This window comes from Protopterus annectens, chromosome 7.part0 (assembly GCF_019279795.1).
Source record: "Protopterus annectens isolate FY-2018-M chromosome 7.part0, PAN1.0, whole genome shotgun sequence".
NCBI classification, from domain to species: Eukaryota; Metazoa; Chordata; order Ceratodontiformes; family Protopteridae; genus Protopterus; species Protopterus annectens.
In genome coordinates, this window is record NC_056739.1 from 1,707,097,117 (window position 1) to 1,707,116,416 (window position 19,300).

Sequence of the window (19,300 nt, forward strand, 5' to 3'; positions counted from 1 at the left end):
GCTCCACCAGTAAATACTCATAACTTTTGTAATTGAGTTCACCTTGACTGAACATATCAAAAAAGGCTACATCAACTTTTTGGAAGCTCTGTTTCACATCTCTGATGTTAACTTTTTTGTATATAGTGTTATCGTCCAACATTTCTAACAAGGAATTGATGTATTGAATGGTGTTCATAACCACTATCTTGCCACCCTTGTCCGCCTTCATGGTTCTGATGTCTGAATTTCTACATAAATCATGTAAAGCATTTTTTTTCTTTATAGTTTAGATTTTCTACATCATTGTGAAAACTCATTTTTCTAAAATTATTTTCACATAAATTTTGGAACACTTGAAGTGTATTGTGTAAGGGAGGGTTGAAAGTGCTTGCCTTCTTAGGTTCATTGTTGAAAACAACATGAGGTGTTTCTATCACATCTTGCATGATGTAATTTAAATTAAGTTTTCTCAGATACAACCTAAAATCTACCAACAACTTCCCTGTGTTGATAGTGTTTGTGGGTATAAAAGAAAAAACTTTTTTCAATACATTTACTATTTCACTCGATAAAACAGTGTCAGACAGATTAATCACACTAATACGAAAATCTTCCACTGTTTCTCTTGCCTCCAAAACGTTCACCACTTGTACCTCTTTCGATTGTGATTTTTCCCTTTGCCCTTCCATTTGTTTTGGGTGGTATTGTGCCACCTGCGAGTCTGATTTTTCTGTACCTGGTTCAAAGGAAAAGGGCCTGAATTCTGTGCCTGATGACCATTAGAAACTACTTGTGCATAATTAATTTGGTTGTGATTGATGTTTTCTGTAGTACAAACGCCAATTTGTGCGTTACCATGATGAACATTTTGATCAGTGATACTCAGACCATCAACTCTAGTATTGGCGTCTGCCAATGCAGGTCATGTTTCTACGTTACCATTAGTCTCAATATTGGCACCAGACAAGTGGTTATTATCAACAGAATGTTCACTAGTACTTGGTGCATTCATCACCTTATCTTGTAACATATAAGCTTGTTTGGTTTGATAAGCTAAAATGTCTCTCTTGAGATTTGATTGTTTTCTCGCCACTATGGTGGCCCAGTGTCTATCAGCCTTCGCCTCTACACCGTTGTAAAGTACAGCATTCTCTCTAAAACAACCAAAACCTTTAATTTTGTCATCAAGTTCTTTTATCATGTCCTTAATGACTGTCAATTCTTTTTGATAGTGTACTATTAAAAACGCATCATGGTGATGCCAGTGTTATTATATAATTCAGTCAAAAGTTCACTCAATTCGTCACCCGCTTTTGCACAATTCGGAAACTTGGCTGTACGCAAACCTTGTGGCACAAGTTTCCTGTTAATGCACTCCTCGAGATAAGATATCTCAAGTTCTAAAGTGACGTGCCTAAATACCTTTTTCTCTAGTTCATATATGAGTTTCCTACAGTTCACATTGTCCGTATAAATACTGTCGGTATTATTTGACTTATTTGTTGCAACAACCTCAATGTTTAGTTGTACAGCTGAAAACGGGTTGGTGTTAAGTTTATTAACGTAATCCCAGACATTCGTCTCTTTACCGTTGTTTTGTACGTTAGAAGCTGACTTAGCTGCTATGATTGTACCGACCGATTGTGTTCTATCCACCAAAACGTCACTTCCTGTACCTCTCAGCGGTGATTTTGAAACATTAACAGATACTGTGGCATTTGCCGTGTCTCTAGGCGGTGATTTCAAACCATCTGCAGACACTATTAAACCTCCCTTGTTGAAATTGTCCAAATGGACCGGACTATTCATGTTCTCCTTCACAATTCTCACAATCATGGAAATGAACTCCTCCTGAGTCTTGTAGTCTGAGGGAAAAGTGGAACCTGAGCCACTTTCGGGAACTGGATAAATTGACAAGTTAAGTAAACTTGCTTGGCTCACACTCTCTGCTGCCATGGATATCTCCCAGACGACACCAATATACCAAAACGAAAAAAAAACGGCAACAATCAGCAAAATAATTCAAGCAAATCCAGTGATGTATCCAAGGAACAGAAAATGGAACACAAGTGTTTTTTTAGCACTTTCATTCACTGAAATTTAATACGTGAACTTCTTCAAAAACACAAACACAAGCTATTATCCAAGCTCCCTTAAATACTAAACACTACAGGAAATGACATCAAAAATGGAACATATATATGTATTTAAAAATACTTAAACAAATATAAAATTAAATATTGATCTATATCTTACTCTATATATATTGATCAAATAAATAACACTTTCTGATTAAATAACAAAAAACATTTGTATATGTATATAAAAAATGGTGAAGCATATAAAAATGAGTAAAAATTGTTACAAATACATATTAAATTAATTTCATCAAATGCTAGTGACCACATGCATGAAAAATGCACATGTAATCCAACCAACCAAACTGTCTATCCAACAAAAAACATTTTAAATTAATGGACTCATTGAGTCCCGGTAACTTGTCAGCAGCCAAAATTAGTTGCCATAATGTCTCTTTACATTCCAAAATGTTGTTTAAATCCCCACCAAACTCAATGTTGTTAACCTTTTCTAACACTGAAAATTCAAATTTCTTGAATTGTGTACATACTACCGCGTGTTTTGCCAATAAATCTACATTGTTAATTGCTAATAAATCTACATTGTTTGCAATTTTTGCAGGCATACATGCCCCTTTTGGTACTAACTGTTGTACTAGTGTCATAACATCAGCTTCTAACATGGACTTTAAGTTGACTACCTTTTTATATGTTTGCAAACAATGTAGATTTATTAGCAACAGTTCTTGTGTATTTGTCAAGTCTTTGAATTACACTATTTGGGCCAAAGGATATTTTAATTGTAACACGGATTTTGTAGTGTACATTGCTTGTTGTGTGTCTTGTGACCATTTTTACATAGGCAAAACAAAAAGGGTTTTGAAACAAAGGATTTATGAACACAACTTAGCTGTTAAAAATAAAGATAACTTTAATTCTTTGGCAAAACACGCGGCAGTATGTACACAATTCAAGAAATTTGAATTTTCAGTGTTAGAAAAGGTTAACAACATTGAGTGTAGTGGGGATTTAAACTACATTTTGGAATGTAAAGAGACATTATGGCAACTCATTTTGGCTGCTGACAAGTTACCAGGACTCAATGAGTCCATTAATTTAAAATGTTTTTTGTTGGATAGATAGTTTGGTTGGTTGGATTACATGTGCATTTTTCATGCATGTGGTCACTAGCATTTGATGAAATGAATTTAATATGTATTTATAACAATTTTTACTCATTTTTATATGTTTCATTTTTTATATATATACAAATGTTTTTTATTCTGTTATCTAATCAGAAAGTGTTATTTATTTGATCAATATATATAGAGTAAGATATAGATCAATATTTAATTTTATATTTGTTTAAGTATTTTTAAATACATGTATATGTTAAATTTTTGATGTCATTTCCTGTAGTGTTTAGTATTTAAAAGGAGCTTGGGTAATAGCTTGTGTTTGTGTTTCTGAAGAAGTTCACGTATTAAATTTCAGTGAATGAAAGCACTAAAAACACTTGTGTTCCATTTTCTGTTCCTTGGATACATCGCTGGATTTGCTTGAATTATTTTGTTGATTTTGGCCATTTTACTAGCTTGTAGTCACCAACAAACTCTCAAGCTCCTTTCCTACCCATAATGCACCACCCCTAACAACCCTCTGATCTTGTTTGCAGCTTGACAAGAAGCCTATAAAAGAAATACCATAACTGGAGTTCAATACAAACGACAAAGGTGTCCTGAAGTACCTCATTCTTCCAGAGGTCAGTTATGAAATATGGAGGGGGATGGTGGGTGGCGAGTTGAGGAAGACCAAAAATGGACAACACAGATGGAACGTTATGGTAATTACATAACTTCCTTTTCTGATATTGTCCATTTTCATTCATTCCTCAACTAATGGGACAGAGTCCCCAGCTACCTAAATTCCTGGGTGGACTCTAATGAAGGATATTCCTGAGTGTGGTTGAGCCAAAGGCTGATTTATTTCTCAAGACCAAATCTAGTTTGTAATGAGTGGTAAAGGCATGAGGATTTGACCAAGTTGCAGCTAAACATATATCTTCCATGGAAGCTCTAGACTGAAATACAGCAGAAGATGCCATAGATCTGGTTGAATGAGTCTTTAATAATTTAGGTAAGGGGCAATTCAGTTTGTTGTAGATAAGAGATGCAGTTTGTCAACCATCTAGCTAGCATTACCTTTGTAACCTATTCGCCCAGTTTATGTGCAAAGGAAACAAATAATTGATCCATCTTTCTAATCTCTTTTGTTCTGTCTAGGTCGAAACATAATGTTTTATGGACATCCAGTAAGTGCAGCATATATTCCCTTTTATTTGTATAATTTGGGAAAAATACTGGCAAGTGAATAGATTAGGTTGGTTAATATTGGATTCTGACACCAGGGGTGGAAGGAAGGAAGCATTAGTACATAACATGACCCTGTCTTCATGAAAAATCAAGTATGGGTGCTAAGAAGGTAACGCTTGAAGTTCTGAAATTCTTCTAGCAGATGTAATTGCTACTAAAAAGACAGTTTTCCAGGTCAAAAATTTAAGATCACATTTGTCTGCAGGTTCAAAGGGAGAGTCTGTTAAGGCTTGCACTACCAAATTTAAATCCCATGGTGGCATGGGGTTTTTGTAAGGGGGTCTTAACAGAGAACCTTTCAGAAATGCTGTGCACAGTTTAAAGGAAGCCAGGGAAGAGTTTTGAAATCTCCCTCGAAAGTTAGAGATCGGTGTGAGTTAAACTTTAGTTGATGAACTAGCACCCTCATTAAACAAACTCGCTAAAAATTCTAGAACAGAATGAATTGGAGCTGAGAAGGGGTCTAGCTGATTTTCTTCTTGCCAGTAAACAAATCTTCTCTATTTACTCCTGTAGAGTTTCCTAGTGGAAGGTTTATGGGAAGATAAAAGTATGGAAAGAACAGGGTGGAAGAAGGCATTGGTTGCCTGGCTATTAAAGAAATTGGAGAAACCATGCTGTTAGTTTGAAATTTGAGATATCCGGGTGAACCATGCCTGTTGGGTAAGACAGAAGGTCTGAAATTGGATCCAGAATCCAAGGTGGGTATAGTAGGTGAGGCCAAATGAAAGAGAACCAGATCTCCCGGGGCCAGTAAGGTGCAATGAGGATGACTCTTCTTTTCAACTGGGCTGCTTTCTGTAGGAATTTGAGAATTAGGGGGGTTAGGGGATAAGCATACAGAAGACTGGATGGCCAGTTGTGGAGCAGAGCATCGCCCAGTAATTCCCCTGGTGGGGGATCAGGGCAAAGAAGCTGCTGCACGTGTTGTTTAGGGGAGATGCAAAAAGATCGCAGCAAGGCTGACCTCCGACTGAAAATCATTTCTGTCACTTTGTTGTTGAGAGACTACTAGTAAGGTAGAAAAATGGACCTGATCAGTTTGTCTGCTGTCACATTGGACTTCCCTGGAATATGCATTGCTATTAGAAAGCAGTTGGAAGATATTGCCCATTGCCACAGTCTGAGGGCTTCTTGACACAAGGGATAAGATCTGGTTCTCCCTTGCTTGTTGACATACCAGACTACGGGCATGTTGTCTGTCTGGATTGCGGTTTTCTCAAGAGGAAGAGTGTCCTGGAATGCCTGCAATGCTAAGAGCACCACTCTCATCTCCAGAATATTGATATGCAGGTTGACCTGTACAGAGGACCAAGTGCTTTGGACGGTTTTCCCCAGGAAGTGACCCCCAAATCTGGGAAGCGTTCGTGGTCACTATGGCCTTGGGCTGAGGGAGGATGAAAGGACAACCTTGTAACAGCTGATGTTAAGTTGTCTATCTCGCCTTCATTCTTGCTGTTTGGGATCAGAGCCGATCCTCAGCTCCGACTCAACCATCTTCAGTAGCTCGAGAGCTGTTTACTGCGTCGAGGCTACCCCTTATCCCATGATTCCTAGCGACAGCTACCCAGATCTCGTTTGCCGCTTCAGCTGTGAGGTGTGTCGTTTTCTGGCTCAGGCTTGTATATTTCAAATTTTTGTGTAAAATTTTCTCTTAGACCCTTTAAACTATTAGATATTTTGCTGTTTTTAGTTTTATGCTGTACGTGTTGTTGAAGTACTTAGTTCTTCTTAGTTTCCCTTTTATTTAGAACTCGTTTAAGTTAGAGAGTTCTCCCCCCCTCCCACTCTCCCTAAGATAGCCATTTAACTTAGAGGCTTTCCTTTCCTGTTTTCCTATCATTATAAAAAAAAAAAAAAAAAGACAGAGATTGTATATTTATAGGTGTATCTTGTTTAGAATAGCACTTATTTGACTGTCTGTGTTTACCTTGTGGTACTTAGTTTTGTTTTTTGTAGTTGGGTCATTTCTAAGGAAGCTAAAGTATCTGGCTTTAAAACGTGTGACTCATGCTGTCAGAAAATGTCTCTGACAGTTGGGCACACTAGCTGCATTTATTGTTTGGGTGCTGTTCACCTGCAGGACTCTTGTTCTATTTGCCATGCCTTTAGTCCAAGAGTCCTGCAGGAGCATAAGAACAAATTGACCCTTAGGGGTCTGTTAAAGCCTCAGGATTCACTGGCAACGAGTTCCCAGCCAGTGAAGTCTCCAAAATCCACTAAACCATCGGCTCTACCTTCGGAGCCGACTCCTGTACAGGATTTGCCGAGTATGTCGGTTCCGGCTGGCACCGACAAGACAACCCCTCCGTCGGCTCCATTGGATGTTTCGGAGCCGTCTTGGAGCCATAAGAGGCTGATGTCCCCTTCATTAGAGTCTGTTCATTCGGCTCCTTGGTCGCCATTATTACAAAGTGAACGTAGCCACCATTCATCGCACTCCTCTCGATCCTCTAGGCTGTCGGATCATGATGTGGAGAGAGTAGTAAGGTTGCTTAAATCACAGACACTAGCAAAATTATTGTCTAGCCCTCCTCAACAGGTATCTGCTCCATCCACCTCCTTTTCTGTTCCTCCTCTGACTCCATTGAGTTCGGAGCCGGAGTTCGTTGGCGTTCGAGTAGTGGAACCGTCGGCTCTGATCACCATCTCTCCTTCAGTTCCGACTTCAGCTCCGATTACCTCGATAGTTCCTTTGATTGAGGAATCTGAACGCCAGGGCTCCCTCATCGGCTCTGAGGGGGTGAGTGGCATCGGACCATTGTCCGACCCCTTTCTCCCTCTCGGAGCATCGGCTCCAACATCGGCCTCGGAGCCGTCCCCCTCGGCGCGGAGAAAGATTCCTATTTCTTTGGAACCCAGAGCTTTCTCTGCCTCGAGGCAGGGACGCCTTTGAGGTCATGCGGAGTGTGCTATCCCCCGAGACAGCTCCAATACCAGCCCCACTGGCTCCGTCCCCTGTAGTGTCTGTGCCAACCTCTGTTCCTCCTCCAGACCCCAAGCGTAGGGAACCGATGCCCCAGGACACCCCATTGGGTGTTTCATCTTCTTCTGAGGCATCCCCTGATCACTCAGAGGAGCCCCCTCGGAAGAAGTGCAAGAGGAAGCACATTGACTCCCTTGAGTCTGTCACTTCTGATACAGACTTAGATGAATCGGAAGGGTCCCTGAGATCCCCCTCTGAAGATGTTTCCTTTTCAGACATCCTGGAAATGCTTAGGCAGAGGGGGAACTGGAATCCCCTAGCCCCTACCGAGGATGAATCTGTATTCCTGGATGCTTTTGGTTCCCGACCTTCCACCTCCTGGGTTTCTCCTCCTTTCGACCCACTTATGTCTGTAGTGGCTAGAAAGGCTTGGTCAGCTCCAGACACAGTGGAACCAACTCCGAGGAGACCTGGTAAATTTATTACAGCCCCCCAGGATAAGCAATTCCTTTCTAAAGGTGTGCCCGTTGATGCCATGGTGGTAGCAGCAGCCACCAAAAAAGAGTTAGAAGAGACCTCTTCATCTGTTCATCCCCCTAACAAGGAGTCTGGGACGATGGACAGGTACAGAAAGCGAATGTTTGCTTCAGCGACCTTCTCCATGAGGTCACTGAACCATCTATGTCATTTTACTCGCCTTCAAAGGGATCTCCTTAAAGAGCTTGGAGATACCCTTCAAGATCCTACAGCTGAGGGAGTACAAGCCAAAGTAGCTTCCCAGCTAGTGACTCTTAATTCTGTAGTTAACTTCTCCATGAGGCTCATTTCCTATGCAGCCGATGGAGCAATTAGAGCCGCGGGCACGGGTGTGGCCCTCAGGAGGCATGCTTGGATGCAGCTGTGTCACTTTGCGGAACCCTTTCGAGCGCCCTTCACCAGTACCCCCTTTGATGGCTCCTTTCTCTTTGGGCCACAGGTGAAAGACAAGTTGACCAGGTGTGAGCAAGAAGGCAAGACTCTCTCTGCCGTGGGAGTCTGTTTTTCCACTCCCTCTAGACCTTACCCCAAGGGTCAGAAGAGTGGGAAGATATGGTTCCGCAAATCTCTGGGAGCCTTGCCTGACACACGTAGTGATTTTTCCTCCAGAGGCAGAGGGGGAAACAACAATAATAGACGCCGCCCTCGTGGCAGAGTGGGTCCGCAGAACCAGGGCAACAAAGAATCCTTCTCTGACAAGCCCTTCCAGCATCCCTGAAGGGTTGCCCGGCTGCTCACCTCTGGAGGCAGTCAGGGGAAGACTTTCACTGTACCCAAAACCTGGCAAAATTTAACGAGAGACAGATGGGTACTGTCCATTATATCCGGAGGTTACAAAATTCCCTTCCATCAATCCCCCTTACAGTCAAAGAAGGCCCTTCCAGATGTTCCACCCAATCTGAAGGAGCAAGCAGTAATAGAAGTTTCAAAACTGCTAGAAAAAAGAGCCATCCAGGAAGTCCCCGCAGACCAGTACGGATCCGGAATTTACTCAAGGTTCTTCTTGGTACCAAAAAGACAGGGGACTGGAGACCGATTCTGGATCTCAGCAGACTAAACAAATCTGTACAAAGAACAAAGTTTCGGATGGTCACGCTACAGTCCATTCTACCCTTCCTGGGTCAGGACAATTGGATGTGCTCGATAGATCTTCAGGATGCGTACTACCATATCAAGATGGACAGATGCTCCAGGAGATTTCTTCGCTTTCGGGTGGGGCCAGTCATTACCAGTTTAGAGCTCTGCCCTTTGGTCTCAGCACAGCCCCCAGGGTGTTCACCAAATGTATGGCAGTGGTCACGGCTCACCTGAGACGTCAAGGATTCCAGGTGTTTCCATATCTAGACGACTGGCTCCTCACTGCTACCACCAGGCATCAGCTCTTACAAGCGTGGGATTATACAATCACATCTTGCACCCAGCTAGTTATTACAATAAATTTCAAAAAAATCTGCCTTGTTGCCCTGTCAATCTATCACTTACATAGGAGCAGAACTAAACACAAGGGATATGTTCGCAAGGTTACCACTGGAAAGAGTGTCCACAATTCGTCAACAAGTGCAAATCCTAATGCAGAGCAAAAGGATCCAAGTCAGGTATGTCCTTCAAACTCTGGGCTCCATGGCAGCTGCCATTCTTCTACTTCCATTAGCGCGTTTCCACATAGGTTCATAGGTTGGTACTAGGCTATCGGCCCTAGAGCCTATGCAAGCCTAGCCATAACAATTCCCTGGATATTTCTTCCCACAATATTTACTTCTCCAGGCCCCTGTCTAGCAGGGCGAATGACATGATCCCCAGGGTGAATTTCCTATCTCCCATCCAATCATCAAGGTTCCTTTTGAAGAGGGCCAATGAGGCGCTCTGCTTGATATGTATGGGCAGTCTGTTCCAGAGTATGGGGAGTCTCTGGGTCAGGAACCTATCCCTCTAGCATGTTTTGTTCATTGTGATGACAAGGTTTAGATCCCTGGAGCATGTCGCTCTGAGGGATTGGGATTTCTTTAAGTGGAGCATGTCCAACAGCTCAGGGTTTGACATGGCCTTGTATGTTAAGCAGAGATCGCCTCTGAGTAGACGATATGCCACAGAGTATAGCTGGAGTTTTTTTTAGATGGTCAGTATATGGCATCTGCTTTAGGCCTGTGATTCTTTTAGTGAGGTATTTCTGTGGCCTTTCGAGCTGTTGCAGATGTCTTGTGAGGTGCATACCAAATGGGGCATTATACTCTATAATGGGTCTAATGAGCGATGAGTACAGTGGGACAATGACCTCCTTTTTTCTGGATGAAAAGCCCGTAGTGATGAGGTGTGCCACGTAGAAGGATTTCCTGACTGTTGTGGCAATGTGGTTATCGAAAGTGAGACCACTGGCCACCTGTGTCCCTAAGTCTCTCATCACACTTTCACTGTTTAGTGTCCTGCCACCTATGTGGTAATTCATGGGTACGTGTTTTTTTCCAAAGGGGATAACATTTCTTGGCATTAAGCTTGAGCCCATGGCTCTGGCACCAGGCATCTGTTTCTGTAAGGCCCTTTTGTAGAATATCCACATCATTTGGGGATTCAGTAATGGCGCCCAGTTTGCAGTCATCTGCAAACTTTGTTAGCCAGAGTCCCTTAGTGTTGGCCTGTACTTCAGAGAAGTAGATGCCAAACAAGAGTGGTCCCAGGACTGAACCCTGAGGTACTCCACTTGTCTGGAGCTGGATTTGGAGTTGGCTACTTTTACTGTCTGGGTTCTGTCAGTAAGCCAGTTAGCAACCCATCGAGTGACGTAGGGATTTATGCCCAGCTTAGTAAGTTTATCTATGATTCCAGAGTGGGGGATGGTGTCAAAAGCCTTGGCGAGGTCCAGATAGGCTGTATGGACTGCCTTACCCTCGTCCACAGCTCTGGAGACTGATTCGAAGAAGTCAATCAGATTCAGGAGACAAGATTGGCCCTTCACAAACCCAAACTGGGTGGGGTCCAGTGTTTGAAGGTTGCCAATGTCTTTGTTTATAAGTTCCATGATAATGCGTTACATGCCCTTGCAAATCAGGCTTGTCAGACTGATGGGACGGTAGTTCCCGGGATCCAAGGTGGATCCTCCCTTGTGGAGCGGGATAACTGTAGCTGTGCGCCACTCAGTGGGCACGAAGCCTGAGGTGAGGCTATGATTAAACATGACACTTAGGTGAGGTGCCAGTTCATTTTGTAGTTCATGTAGTACACAGCCTGGGATGTCATCTGGTCCCATGGATTCTGTATTCTTAGCTTTGGAGAGTGCGGTTTCTACCTGTGTGGCTGTGATTATCGGAATTTGGCAATCTTTTGGTATTGAGATGGGCCCTTTAGGGGGTGAGAGTGGGGTGAAGTTGGCACTAAATCGATCTGCCAGGATATTGGAAATATCCTTGGGTCAGTATATTTAAAGGGATTCTGTTGCAACTCAGAGCAGATCTGAGCATTGCCATTTAGATTCTTGACATAACTATAGAATGCCTTGTGGTTGTCTTTGGAATCTTTGGCAATTTTATTTTCGTAACTAGCTTTTGAGGATTTTATGAGGGATCTCAGCTTCTTACTGAGGCTGGTGAGGGAGTTTTTTGCATCCTGGGATTTTCCTCTTTTTTTGCAACAGTTTCTTCCTTCTGTTGTATAGTTTGTTTATAGCAGGGGACCACCAGATTGGCTTCCTTTTTTTGGAGAAGAGCATCTTGGTTCTATTTGGGATGGCATGATTCATGCACGAGTGGATGTGCTCGTACAGTGCCTTAGTGTAAGATTCTGCAGTCGAACTTCCAGATCCCGTCTGCATGAGTGTTGTGAAGTTTGTCACTTCTGACTTCAGTAGCTTGAAGTTGGCTTTGGAGAAGTTTTTTTAAGGAGGTTTCCTTACTGGGGGGTGGGATGTGGATGTCAAGGGTGATTTGCTTATGGTCAGACCTGACCAATGAGGGGGTGACCACTGGTGTGGAGCATCTATCTCCCATGTTGGTAATGACCAGGTCTAGGATATTGGAGCCCCTGGTGGGACAATGGATTAGTTGATCCAGGGCGTTGGAATTTATGAATTCCAGGAACCGTTAGGAAAAGGAGTTGGTACCTGAGTAGTTTTCCCAATTAATGGCAGGGTAGTTGAAATCACCCAGTATTAGGGTGTTTGGTTGTATCTTAATATTTTCCAGTATGTTTAGAAAGGTGTAGTGAGAATCTTGGGGCGTGGTTGGGGATCTGTAGCAAGCTACAATTTGGATTGCAGTCTTACCTAGTGTTAGTTGCACCTGGAGAATTTCAGATGCATTGTGTTGGGCAACTAGCCTGGAGGTGTGAATATCCTTGGTGAATATGGGCACTCCTCCATCTTTAGTGTTTCGGTCCTGGTTTTGTGGCCGAAAAGTGTGGTAAGAATTGTAGCCTGGTATTGCAGGGGTGCTCTCTGGAGCCTTGAACCAGGTCTCAGTTACTGCACAGATATCGATGTTCTCCATTTTTAGGAGTGCCTCGAGAGAGTGCATTTTGCGGTTTAGACTTCTAGCATTGAGCAGCATTACCTTCAGATTTTGCCTGCTTCTATCTGTTACAGTGGTGGTTTTATCCTTTGAACCTTGCTTAAAAAGGCACTATAGGGGTGGCAAGAGCTTTAGCAAGTAACCTGAATCCCACGGGTGACAGGTGCAGACCATCTCTGGCAAAGCAGTGGTTTGTCGATCATGTCTTCCCAGGCAGACAAATACTGGATCCCCTTTGAATGACACCAGAAGCTTAGCCAATTGTTGAAGTCAGTCATTTTGTCCTTATACTGTGGTATCATTCTTGGTGAAGGCAGGATGCTACTCAGGGCTGGGGTCATACCTGCCTGGGTCACATGATCCAAGAGCTCTTCCATATCTCTTTTCATGTAGTCTAGGGAGGTACGTCTCAAGTCATTTACTCCAGCATGGACAATGACAGAGTTGTATTTGTACTTGTTGTGGAGTGACTTGAGTGCATGCGTTATGTGGCGGATCCTGGCACCCGACAGGCAGCTGACTGTAATTTTCTCCTTGTTCAGTCTGGTGAGTGGGACATCAGTGTGCCTGACTATAGAGTCACCTATGACTAAAGTGTTGGGTACATTGTCTTGCCTTAGGGGCTGTTGTTGTGTGGCACACTGGTGGTGTGAGCTATGTGTCACTTTGGTTATGACTGGTGTTTGTTTGCTTTTCGGCTTTGGACGTCCTTGTTGCTTGGGCAGGTTAATGTTAAGGGCCTCTGCATATGTGGGTTTAGTGTTGCTATGTGTGGGTGTTGATGGTGTGGGTTTTGAAGGGCTGTGCAGGTGTTAACCTTCTCCTCTTGACTGTCTAGCACAATCTTGGCCGGAGAGAGCTTTGCTTCCAATTTGGCTATGTAAGTGCATCTCTCGCAGGTTGTAGTGTTGGGTGGTAGGAGGAGAGGATTGTCTGTACATGAGGCAGTTGCCGCATTGCCCCAGTATGCCCAGATTCACCAGGTGGAAAGGAGAAATAACCGGAAGCTGACCCTTGGACATGCCTGTTTAGGTGCTTTTATGTAAAGTTTAAGAGCTGTTTTCCCTTCCCTTTGCAAGGTACTTTGCAATTATAGGCTGTTTAGTGCCTATGATTAATTTCTCCTTATTGACAAGGAGAGCTGAGTGCTTGTATCTGTTTCAGGCTTCCTAGTGCTTTCCAGCAGGTTCTAGAGCAAGTGCTGGTCACAGGGGTTCAGATTTTAGTGCTACTACTGAGAAACCAGCTAGTTTTAAGGGAAAATTTGAGGAGCACACTTTCTGGCACCTGGAATAGATTAACTGTAGCCTCGCAGTGCTGCACGATGTGAAAAATATGCAAACACACACTTTTTAAGCCAGAAAGTTGAAAGGGATAGAAATCAGCCCAAAAGGCTAATAAAATTACAATTTCAGAGCTGGAAACCACTCCTCTAGGGTTAGATAGGCAGTACAATGCTCACCAGTCCCACTGGTAGGCAGTAGGACTTCCCTCTACCAATGCAAGGTCTGGATAGCTCTGAGCACAGAAAATAAAGTCCTGAGACAAGCAAAGCTTGGGATATGTACTGGCTAGAAAAGGTGGGAAACGAGCAAACAAGATAGTATTTTTTTTTTGTTGTTGAAACAGGCTAAACAATGCAATAATACAGTAAATAAACACAGAAAAGGCTAACACACTTGAGTGTGTAGTCCTAGACAGTAAATGCAATTAAAACTCTACAAAATTAGCAATTTAAAACTTTTTTAAATGAAGCAAGGCAAGTGCACAACTGAAAAACGATTTAAGAGGAAGTAACACAGCAGAATAAGTAGCTAGTCTACATATACAGAGAAGTCTGTATATACAGAAAAGCAGCTAAAACACACAAACACTTCAGATGCAGTGCAACATAGAGCACTTGAGTTGTAGCAATATTAAGGCAATTACAGTTATAATAAATGCTCTGAAATATACTCTATATTTCCAAAATGTTTGAGAAGCACAGTCAGGACACAAGGAGATTCAGGCAAAATTTTGAAAGGGAAAAAGGAGAAACAGAAGGCCTTATCAAATGTTCTCTCTGTATTAGGTAGAATAAGCTAATGACACTAGACTGGGAGGAGTGTCCCAGATCAGATTTACAGTAGTGGTGGGCCACTGCAAAGCCACCAAGTATAACAGCAAGACACCAACTGTGAGGGAGGGTGGGAACATGAGAATTCTTCAGTGGCTTCTTTTCATGCAGTGGTCTTTCCAGGAGCTACCCATGTCTCACATGGTCCTGATGACGGAGGCATACAAAAGGCACCTTTCTTGGTGGATGGCCTCCCCACTAGTGACTCAGGGCAGACCATTCATACAGCCCCCTCTGGTAGCCACAGTGACTACAGACACCTCCCTGATAGGGTGTGGGGGGGGGGCATTATCTGGACAGGACAGTCCAAGGCACTTGGCAACCTCACTAGTACCATCTGCACATAAATGTCCTAGGAATGAGAGCCGTGCTCCTAGCGTTGCAAGCCCTTCAAGACACTCTTCCTTCTGGGGCCATTGCAATTCAAACAGACAACATGTCAGTGGTGTGGTACATCAACAAGCAGGGCGGAACCAGATCCTACCCCCTGTGTCGAGAAGCACTCAGACTTTGGCAGTGGGTGATTTCCTCCCAACGTTTTCTGATTACATTGCACATCCCTGGGAGATCCAACGTCATAGCGGACAGGCTCAGCAGAGCTATCTTCATGCCTCACGAGTGGTCTCTGAATCAGGAAGTTGCGGATCTTATCTTCTACAAATGGGGACAGCCTTGCTGCGCTCTTTTTGCCACCCCTTTCAACAGCAAATGCAGCAACTACTTCTCCCTTCTTATGCTTCCAGGTCACATACCCAGAGACGCTCTAGTCCACGATTGGCCTCAGGGAGTTCTTTATGCCTTTCCTCCGTTTCCCCTGATACCAAAACTCATACAGAAAGCAAAATCGTTGGGTTGCAAAATGATCCTCATTGCCCCCTACTGGCCTCGACAGATATGGTTCCCGTTCCTGCACCCTTACCTTCTCGATCAGCCCTGGACTCTGGACCCGATTCCAGATCTCCTGACTCATCAATCAGGCGGGTTGCATCAATCCCTCCAAACTCTCCAGCTCACAGCTTGGTTGCTCCACTTCCAACCATAGCCAGGCTTCCCAGCAGTCCGCGAGATTATCGTTTCCTCTCATAAGTCCACAACAAGAAAAACTTATGCTAGCAAATGGAAAAGTTTTTCTTGTTGGGCAGAGTCTAGGAATGTGGATCCCTTCTCAGCCCCAGTCCACAAAATTCTGGAATTCCTAGCACAACTTTTTCACTCCGGGGCCAATTCCGCTATGATTAGGGTACAGTTAGCGGCCATTTCTAATTTTCATATCGGTTTGACAAATTCTAACATCATGTCTCATAAGCTCTGTAAAGCTTTTTTGAGAGGAACATCTCTTCTTAGACCTCCAGTGAGAGCTCCCCCTCCTCCTTGGGACCTTAATTTAGTCCTAACTTCCTTAATTCTGCCTCCTTTGAACCAGCAGTATCCTGCTCCATCAAGTTTCTGTCTTGGAAGACACTCTTTCTGGTTGCAATCACTTCAGCTAGGCGTGTCTCAGAACTTCAAGCACTATGTGTTCATCCCTCCCTACGTGGTGTTTCACAAGGACAGAGTTGCTCTGAGGACTAATCCTTCATTTCTTCCTAAAGTCTGTTCAGAAAATAACTTAAATCATTCTATAGATCTCCCTGTGTTCTTCCCAAATCATAGCAACAAGGCAGATAGCTTCACCAATTGGACATTCATAGACAATTGCGTTTTTACCTACATAGAACTAAAGAAATAAGAAAGTCAAACCAATTATTCCTTTCTTATGCCTTAAACAAACAAGGTCTCCCAGTTTCCAAGGTGACCTTATCCAGATGGTTGTCCCACACTATTACTTTTATTTACCAGTTACAGAATAAAGAGTTACCAACTAAACCGAAAGGTCATTCTACTAGGGTTTTAGCCACCTCCGTAGCTTTTCAGTCTAGGTTGCCCATGGATTCCATCTGTGCAGCTGCCACGTGGGCAAACCCTCATACCTTTATTTCTCATTACAAGGTGGATATGGTCTCCCAGAGCAGAGCTGACTTTGGTTCCACTGTTCTGAAGAGTCTGTTCCACTGAGCCACCCAGGATGTTAGGTGCTAGGGATGCTGTCCCAAACAGCAAGAATGAAGGCGAGATAGACAACTTAACATTAAGAAGTTATGTACCTACCATAACGTTCCATGTTAGTTGTTTTCATCTCGCCTTCTTTCTTGTGTCCCTCCCTCCGTCCCCCCGTCCTAGTGGATCAAGAGGAGTCCTTCTTCACTGGCTGAGTATTCTTTATTGTTACTCTTCTGCCTAGGTCTTCCAAACCTGTTCTAGATTTTAGGATGCACGGAACAACCAGTTTTTTCTTAACTGGTTTCTCTCATATTATGTCAGGGATTAGCTATTTCAAATGAGATCTGGGTAGCTGTCGCTCGGCATCACGGGATAAGGGGTAGCCTTGAGCCAGTAAACAGCTCTCAAGCTATTGAAGATGGCCGATTCGGAGCCGAGGATCGGCTCCGATCCCAAACAGCAAGAAAGAAGGCGAGATGAAGACAACTAACATGGAATGTTATGGTAGGTAAATAACTTCTTATTCTGACTGCATCCACAAGGAAATGTATTGTTTGCATGTCTGGGTTATTGTTATAGTCACAGACATGGGCTGAGAAAGCATCGACCATTGTATTGTTAGCATCCATTGAAGAATTTACATATGGAATCTTGTTAAAGGGACTAAAATTATTGCCACTAGCATTGATGCCAGGGCTTGCAGAATCAATTGGGCTGAAATTCTGGTAATGCATATTATTTTTCTGACCTGAGTCCTTGTTGTTTGCAGTCTCAATAGAGGAAGAGAAGCTACCATAGATACTGTGTTGAACACTGTTCCTATTAATTCTAATGTCTGGGTTGTTTGCAGGTGAGACTTGTAATTTATGGTTATTCCAAGATGCAAACAGGTCTGTAATACCTGATCATGAGCTTCTGTCACTCGATGTCTGGTCGGGGAGGTAGTGAACCAGTCATCTAAATATGGAAACATTCAGAATCCTTGCTTGAGTGAGCCGCAGCCACTGCCATGCGCTTGTTGAACACCCTGGGAGCTGTGGTGAAGCCAAAGGGCAATCCTCTGAACTGATAAAGACTGGCTCCCAGCCTGAAGCGTAAGTACCTTCTGGATCGTCTGTGAATCTTTATGTGATGGTGTACATCCTGAAGATCTATCGAGCACATCCAGGCATCCTTGCCCAGAAAGGGCAAAATGAACTGAACTGTGACCGTCTGGAACTTTTTGTGTTAAACAGACTTGTTCAATATACTGAGATCCAAAATTGGTCTCCAGTCCCCTGTTTTCTTTGGCACTAAAAAGAATCTTGAGTAAGTTCTGGATTCTGTCTGACTTCTTAGATGACACTCTTTTTCTAACAGCTTTTGGATTTCTAGTGCTGCTGCTTTCCTCTGATTGGGTGGAACATTGGGACAACCATAGCATCTACTAGAAACACTTTACTCCAGTATTCTTGGTCTACTGGTGGAGTCAGAATTTGGTCTGGTCTGTTGGAGATTGGCTCAATCGTATCAGGTTCCTTCCATGCCCGCTTGGAGATCAAATCAATAAGTTCATCGGTCGGAGTAAACGAGGAGATAGACGGACCAGTACTAAATGCTTCCAGAAATGCTGATTCCTCAGGAGAAGGGTTTTGGGAAGACCAGCCACCCTTTTGCCTTAGGATCTCAAGAATGACTCCAAGTGAGACATCATCAGGTGGTGATTTTGAGGACTCCTCCCCTTCATCGAAATCAGTATCCTCAGTGACTGACTACTGAGGAGAGGCCGTGTGCATCCTTTTGCACGTTCTCTTCCTAAGGACTTCCTCAGTGGGTGGTCTGGAGCTGTATCAGAAGAGCACAAAATACCCTGCTAGGCAGGCTGTAAGCTTTCGGCTGCCTGTCCCTGTGGGGTAGAATGTTGAGGATCACGGTGCAAAGTCATCTGAGAAGTAGAGGGTGGGTCCCAGGAGGAAGGACCTGTCTGGCCTGCCAGAGTAGAGAACGCATTCTTCACTACCTCAAAGGCAGACAACTTCGGAGAGAAGGAAGCCAATGGAGCTGAGAAAGTGAGTTTCTGGCTTGTCACCTCCCAACATCCCAAGAACAATCTACCCAAAGTAGAAATTGGAGCCGAGCTATCCAGTGCCGAAGCTCTGAAGGGAGGAGACAGCTCCGTAAACCTCGAAGTTGACCACATCCTCTCTGATCCGACAGGGAAGCTTTGGCTCTGAGAGTCATTTGGCTCCGAGGATATCGGAGCCAGTACATTCAGAGCAGTAGTCCGATCCGAAGGTGGTGATCTCTTCAGATCTGAACCAGATGGACCTGGAAAGCTCGGATCCGAGAGCTCTAAAACCACAGGTTGAATTGGTTGAAGTGGTAGATGGACAGACTTCCTGACCCAAAGGGTTAGGAACTGTGAGAACTCCCTTCTGAATTTGCTCCATGAAAAATTTCCTCTTCATCCTCTCCACATCTGCTTCTGTGAGACTCCTGGAGGAATGAGAGGATACCAGGGACAGCAACTTTGAGTGCCTCTCTAAAAAGGGAGAGGACACCCTGGAAGGAACTGGATTCACTTGGTGAATATGTACTTCCTGATAAGGGCTTCGGATCCAAAGATATACGATCCAAAATAATGTGTGGTTGGATTGGATGTAGCTGTGGATCCAGGTTTTCTTTCTTTCTTCTTGGTTCAAAAGAGGTAGATGCTGGAGAATCCAAGGACCTAGACCTTTTTGACAGGTCTTTAGGTTTATTGGGTAATTGAA

General features: G+C 43.6%; 1 protein-coding gene across 1 annotated transcript in view; it reads left to right on the forward strand.

The window, feature by feature from the left end:
• The window catches only part of STK16 (serine/threonine kinase 16), a 391,131-nt gene that overhangs the window by 19,295 nt on the left and 352,536 nt on the right, over positions 1 to 19,300 (forward strand). The window lies entirely within an intron of this gene.